The sequence below is a fragment of the Bubalus kerabau genome, chromosome 5, assembly GCF_029407905.1.
Source record: "Bubalus kerabau isolate K-KA32 ecotype Philippines breed swamp buffalo chromosome 5, PCC_UOA_SB_1v2, whole genome shotgun sequence".
Classification (NCBI taxonomy): Eukaryota; Metazoa; Chordata; class Mammalia; order Artiodactyla; family Bovidae; genus Bubalus; species Bubalus kerabau.
The window spans coordinates 80,216,748-80,224,172 of NC_073628.1; the positions used below are offsets into that span (position 1 = coordinate 80,216,748).

Here is a 7,425-nt window from a genome sequence, read left to right on the forward strand (position 1 = left end):
CCAATGCAAGAGATGCAGGAAATGTGGGTTTAATCTCTGGGCTGGAAAGACCCCCTGGAGGAGGAAATGGTAATCTACGCCAGTATTCTTGCCTGAAAAATCCCATGCAAAGAGGAGCCTGGCAGACTACAGTCCATGAGGTTGCAAAGAGTCAGACATGACTAATGGGACTGAGTCCATAGACTGTTATATTGAAGGTCCCCAAAGAACAATGCCTTCTGGAATTCATGTCCTCATATAGCCTCACCTACATTGACTATGGCCTTGGCTATGTTACTTGCTTGGGTAAAGAGAGAGTAGCAAATAGGACGCAACTGGATGTTTGATAAGCACTTGCACCTGGACGCTTGTCCTCTTAGAAAGCTTCATGTTGGAAAGAAGGTTGGGCTAGATTTCTGATGATATGAGGCCACATGGAGAGGCCACAGCAACCCCCTACTCCCATCACTCTGAGTGGGTGACAGTCCACATTTGAACTTGCTGCCTGATTAGCCCTGGGCTTCTCTGGCAACAAGGGCTCCCTGGTGACTCAGTTGGAGGATATCCTAGCCATCCTGCCTGCTCCCCACCCCTGAGGCTGTCAGGTAAGCCTGACCTCTGTTCCGCACTGGGTAGGTTAGGCTTTGCTATTAGGAATACGACTTGTCTCCAAGAGCCCATGTCCCAGCCTCTCCATACCATTTTCCTGTTCCAGTTTCCTGGAATGTCTATGGATAGTAAACATTGTTTCAGGAGGCTTTGGGAAACTGGGGCCCTTCAGACCTCTGACGTCGCCGCCTGGCCTAATCACCTGGATATACATCTCTCTGAAGGGGGCCCACTTGAAATGCATCTGAGATGGGCTGCAAAGGTAACAACAATAATTTCCTAATTTTGTCTTGCTGCCACTGGGGCCTCAGGTCTCTCTAGGAACTTGGGCTCTCCATTGTCTTTCATTCTTGGAAGCCCTGCTCCCATCAGTCAAGGTTTCAGAGTTCCTGGAATGGATGGCTTCAGGTTAATAGGAACCTCTATTCAGCAGCCAGCTGACTTCAAGTCACAATGCTCCCAAAGTGCCAGAATTCTGCCTTACTCCTCAAGGCTAGACTGATCATGCTGAGTTGCATCAGTTATTCCTCCTGCCTTATTGTGCTGTGTTGGGGCCTATCCAGGTGATCATCTCCTGCAAGTTTAGTCTGGCTGTCTCATTTGCCACCATTGTTGTTGTTGTTCGGTCACCCAGTTGTGTCCAACTCCTTGCGACCCCATGGACTGCAGCACAATAGGCCTCCCTGTCCCTCACCATTTCCTGAAGTTTGCCCAAGTTCACATCCATTGCATTAGCGATGCCATCCAGCCACCTCATCCTCTGACTCCCTCTTCTCCTTCTGCCCCCAATCTTTCCCAGCATCAGGGTCTTTTCCAATGAGTTGGCTGTTGGCATCAGATGTCTGACCAAAATTATTACCACCATTATCCATTCCTATATTTTCCACCGGTTTATATACCCAAATGGGTCATCAATGGACCAGGAAAACAGTCTCTGATATATTAATCATGAGCATCCTAGCCAAAAAAAAAAAAAAGAACAAGCCTCCTAGAAAGTACAATTCTGGTGATATTACAGACCCATGGCCACTTTCCCCAAAATACAATCATAATGTCAGATTGACTTAGTAGGACGAGATTCTACCATTAGTCATACCCTATAACTGGAACACTGTCTCCCAATAATCTAGACAAAGAACAGTACTTGTCACCACTCCAGGCCCCACCTCTTTTCACAGAGGGTTTCTTCTTGAGTCTTTATCTCCTTCCATGACACCTTGGTCAGTATCATTTCAGTTCATTCTACCTCATTTTTATATCACTGAACCTTGGAGAAGGAGTTCCAATCTGAGTCACTTTCCTCCCAGGAGTCATCTCTGCCTTTTGTAGATTGATGGATGCTAAAGAGTATGTGCCCAGCTCTATCTGGCAGCTCCCAAGATCCAAAGATACGTTGGGAAAGGGCTAACTTCCCTTCCAATGATGTTTAAACCCGAGATTCTTGCCAGCCAAAAATATCCCCAACTAACCAGTTAAGTAGCAAAAGTTTGTTGATTTAATCAACCAACTAAATTTTAATGATCATTCTGATTTCTTAACGTTTTAGGTTACTGCCACCACACTTCATTGTGTGTAGTATAGGCAAATTAAAGTTAATTTTATATCTTTCTTTTCTAATGATGGAGTCACCCTAAACCTTAACCTTGAGAGTGGAAATTCAAGAAGTTTGAAGTGATGAGAGAAGCTGTCTGGCAAATGCACACAGGCGTCTACCCTTTATCTCCATACCTCCAAACATCATTTGAGCATGTTCATCATTGGATGAACAGCCTGCCAAGAATTGTTTGGGTCTTTTTCATCTTTGCAGGCTTGCGGGAGATGATACCCTTCAATTATTCCTGTAAAAGTTTCTGTCTTCTGCCAAACCGCACCATCTCCAACCACAAGATATAATTATTTATGATACCCACAGCAAAATGAAGTCAACCACACCTTTAACCATTCTGTTTCTCAGGCAACTTATGTGGGCTTGCCAAGAGCTACCAATCACAGTTATCAGCTTTTCAGGCAAAAGAGGAAAAAGAATGTTGAAATCTCTTTAGGGAAAATCTTCTGTGTATGATTTCATTTATGTTGGGGACAAAGTGGGAGTGACATCAGTCTGAATTTAATTTGAGTGGACAGGATTTATACTGAGAAAAAGAAGATTAAGGTTCCCCAACAAATCATTTGAAAGGAAGTGGACACAATTTACCTGACACATTTACTTTGTCATCTTCAAGACGGCCTCAGGCCAACAAGCTGTATAAATCAGGGCAAAGTAGTAGAAACAAAATTCTATTTAGAATTGAGTGGATTTCTATATAAAATGTCTTCTAAGATAAATGTTTCATGGTGGTCTTTAGCGGTCTTGGGGAAAAAGTTAGTTTCAGTGACAGAGAAAAATGACTCCCAAGAACAAAATGTCTCCCAAGAATGCCTTGATGGTGGGGAACATATATCTTCAAGTTCAAAGAAAGGTAGTTCTTGAAATTTTATTTCTGTTTATTTATTTTTGGCTGTGCTGGGTCTTCATTGCTTTGTGCGGATTTTCTCTAGTGTCTTCAAGCAGGGGCTACTCTTCGCTGCAGTGTGCAGGCTTCTCACAGCAGTGACTCCCTTGCTCTCACATCTGGAGTGCTCCTGTTTGGAGCACAGGCTCTAGGCGCTTGGGCTTCAGGAGTTGCAGCGCGTGGACTCAGTAGTCGTGGGGCATGAGCTTAGTAGCTGCATGGCATGTGGGATCTTCCCAGACCAGGGATCAAACCTATATCCCCTGTATTGGCAGGTGGATTTTTAATCACTGGACCAGAATGGAAGTCCCTTGAAATTTCATATTCAAACTTTATTAATGTTAATTTTAGGCAATTGATTGAAATATCAGTCTTCCTCATTGGCTGATGTGATAGTTTTATGTGTCAACTTGGCTAGGCTCTAATGCCCAGTTATTTAATCAAACATTAATCCAGGTGTTACTATGAAGGTATTTTGCAGATGTGGTTAACATCTAAAAATCAGTTGACTTTATGTAAAGGACATTACTCTCAATATTGTGGATGGGCCTTATCTAATCAGTTGAAAGGCTTTATGAGAGAAAAACTGAGGTTCCTCAAAGAGGAAGAAATTCTACCTCAGGACTGCAACATCAAATCCAGCCCAACTTCCATGGTGGCTCAGTCATAAAGAATCTGTCTGCCAATGCAGGAGACATGGATTTCAATCGTGATTTGAGATGATCTCACATGCTGCAGAGCAACTAAGCCCACACCACAACTACTGAGAGCCTGTGCTCTAGAGCCCAAGAGTCCCAACTACTACAGCCCGCACTCCCTAGAGCCCGGCTCCACAACAAGAGTGTGTGCTAAGCAGCTTCAGTCATGTCCGATTCTTTGCGACCCCATGGACTGCAGCTCACCAGGCTTCTCTGTCCATGGCATTCTCCAGGCAAGAATACTGGAGTGGGTTGTCATTTCCTCCTCCACGGTATCTTCCTGACTCAGGGATCAAACCCAGGTCTACTGGACTCCTGCATTGACAGGCAGGTTTTTTACCACTAGCGCCGCCTGGGAAGCCCCTCCACAACAAGAGAAACCACCGCAATGAGAAGCTGCTGCTGCTGTTGCTGCTGCTAAGTTGCTTCAGTCGTGTCCGACTCTGTGTGACCCCATAGACAGCAACCTGCTAGGCTCCCCCATCCCTGGGATTCTCCAGGCAAGAACACTGGAGTGCGTGGCCATTTCCTTCTCCAATGCATGAAAGTAAAAAGTGAAAGTGAAGTCACTCAGTCGTGTCCGACTCTTAGCGACCCCATGGACTGCAGCCTACCAGGCTCCTCTGCCCATGGGATTTTCCAGGCAAGAGTACTGGATTGGGGTGCCATTGCCTTCTCCGAATGAGAAGCTGGTGCACCACAACTACGGAGTAGCCCCCACTCACCATAACTAGAGGAAAGCACGTGCAACAAATACCCAGTGCAGCCCAAAATAAACAAATAAATTAAAAAAAAAAAAAATCCAGCCTGAGTTTCCAGCCTGTTGGCTTGCCTTATGGATTTTGGACTCGTCAGTCCCCATCATTGTGTAAGACAATCAATCCCTTGAAATAAATCTTTTTGATTCTCTTTCTCTGGAGAACCTCGACTGATACAGCTAGTATCCAGCATACAGTTTGGAAGTTACTGCAACCATATTTAGCAAATTATTACACTGCCAGTTGGTTGGTGTTTCCATTATGCATTGTGTGTGACAGCTCTCTTTGCTTCACATTTTTCATCCTGTCCTGATTTAAACACGCTTAACTGCTTACATTGTTATGCAAAACCCTTTCATCTTGGCTACCCATTGTTTCCAAAAGAAGTTCACCATCTTAATATTTATGAAGAAGTACCTGGGCTGGAGTTCTCTCTTCTCATAGTTAATTGTGATCACAGAAAACTGCATGACTGAGAACTAAAAGTCCTCCACTCAGTTGGCTGGGGGACAATGAGTGGATGAAATACCCAGCAGATCCCAATAGAGGATTCAAGTGAATGGGAAGGGAGAATATCTTGGCCTTTAAAAGGAAAGCTTAGTGAGTATTCAAAAGCCAGGAGGACAGGGACTTTCCCAGTGGTCCAGTGGTTAAGACGCTGTGTTTTCACTGTAGGGGTTCTGGTTCAATCCCTTAGTATACATACCAGGTATACTAATGACATGCTAAAGTAGGAAACATATGCTATATTTACCAATATCTTTTTTAGATTTTTTTTCTTTCTTTCTAAAGGCATCAGCTTTCTTGCCTTCAGCCCAGTTGGCAACTTTGGTACCTAAGGAGCAACCTTGACTCTCAGCTATCCATTGCTGCTGCTGTTGCTGCTAAGTCGCTTCAGTCGTGTCCGACTCTGTGCGACCCCAGAGACGGCAGCCCACCAGGTTCCCCTGTCCCTGGGATTCTCCAGGCAAGAACACTGGAGTGGGTTGCCATTTCCTTCTCCAATGCATGAAAGTGAAAAGTGAAAGTGAAGTCCCTCAGTCGTGTCCGACTCCTAGCAACCCCATGGACTGCAGCCTACCAGGCTCCTCCGTCCATGGGATTTTCCAGGCAAGAGTACTGGAGTGGGTTGCCATTGCCTTCTCCAGCCATTGCTAAATCCTGACAATTTATCCTTTGCGTTATGTCTGAAACTGATTTCCAAGTCAGCAACCAAGCTTCCAGGCTTTACTGATGCACCAATTTCTTCATTGTTACTTCACCTGTGGAAACACGGAAACTCTATCCAACTCATGATGGCATGAAAAATTTCCTTCTCTCCGCTTGTTGATTCTTTACCACAATGCCAGAGTTTTTTCTTCTAAGCCATGAATCTAGTCAGGTCACCTCCTTTCTCAAAAATCTTCAAAGGTCCCACAGCTGTTACAGAGTAAAATTTGAAATTCTTCAAGAAGGTCATTCATAACCTAGCCCTAACTTAACCATACATATCCTAGTTTTATAAGCCTAGTTCCCTTATCCTTAAAATCAGCTTATTTCATGCCTTTTCAATTCTGTTAATATAATTTTCTCTTTTTGGGATTCCCACCTTTTATCTCTTGTTATCAAAACATTTGTCTCCCAGGACTTTCCTGGTGGTCCAGTGGTTAAGAATCCTCCTTGCAGTGCAGGGGATGTGGGTTCAGTCCCTGGTCAGGGAACTAAGATCCCACATGTGGTGGAGCAACTAAACTTGTCTGTTACAACTACTGAAGCTTGCACACTTTGGAGCCCACGCTCTACAACTAGAGTCTGTGCACCACAGTGAAAGATCCTGCGTGATGCAACGAAGATTTCAAGTGTGACAACTAAGATCTGACACAGTCAAATAAATAAATAAATAACTGCTGAAAAAAAACAAAAAGCATTTGTCTCCCATAAAATATCTGTATAATTCAAGACATCTCTATTTCTACCTCTTCTTTGAAACTTTCCTGTGGCTTTATTTTTAAATTTATTTTTAATTGGAGGATAATTGCTTTACAATATTTTGTTGGTTTCTGCTGTACAACAAGCGCAATCAGTCATAAGTATACATATACCCCTCCCTCTTGAGCCTCCCTCGCAACCCATACCTGAGCTCTTATTTAGATGTGTAAGCTCCCTTCTCTGTACCTGGTTAGAAACTCCTTTAGTTAGTCCCCTGCCAGTATTATTGTGATTTGTAAAATCATGCTAATCATTCTTCAAATAATGGATGTATTGAACACAGGGGGAACAGTGAATGCCTGGACAAAGCCTCCAGTTCAGTTAAAGCTGATCACATTCACTTGTTCTCTCATTCAACAACTATCTACTGTGTGCCGGGCTTTGGGGAATATAAGCAGGGGTAAGGTCCTGAAACCAGTCCCTTGGTTCTTCCAAAACAGCTCCAGGTGCTCGAGCAGAGGCCCCGGCGCTCAGCCCATCCACGATCAACCACGTCCTTCAGAGCAGCGACTAGCAGACGCATTGCGCAAGCGCAAGCCCCAAACGCTGCCTCTGTGAGTGCTCCTTTGGCCCAGGTGGTAAGATTCTCTAATTTGAGATCCTTAATGATCCTTAGAACCTACCATTAAAAAAACACCTGTCTTTTGATCAACCCACCAAAGCCTCATTTTCAGATTCATCCTATTAAGGCCTTGCAACATGCCTGCACTAAACACTCCTCAAATCCTTATGCACGTACTACAGTTTTATTTACTGTAACCTCCATGAAGTGTGCAATAAACACACAGAAGTCCCCAAAGCTGAAGTCTGGGAAGATGCAGCAGGAAGATAAATAAGCTTTGATGATGGTTTCAATAGATGATAATTTCTTGCTTCCAAGGATACTCCACAAACACAGCTGTCAGAAGTGCATTGTGTAAA

The 7,425-nt window shown here is 44.0% G+C and overlaps 1 long non-coding RNA gene across 1 annotated transcript; it reads left to right on the forward strand.

Moving 5' to 3' along the window:
• Positions 1-219: 219 nt before the first annotated feature.
• LOC129653938 (uncharacterized) lies at positions 220-6,385 on the forward strand. The gene is made up of 3 exons (XR_008715297.1): positions 220-584; positions 695-850; positions 5,329-6,385. It is a non-coding gene; the product is annotated as an uncharacterized LOC129653938 (long non-coding RNA).
• Positions 6,386-7,425: the final 1,040 nt, after the last annotated feature.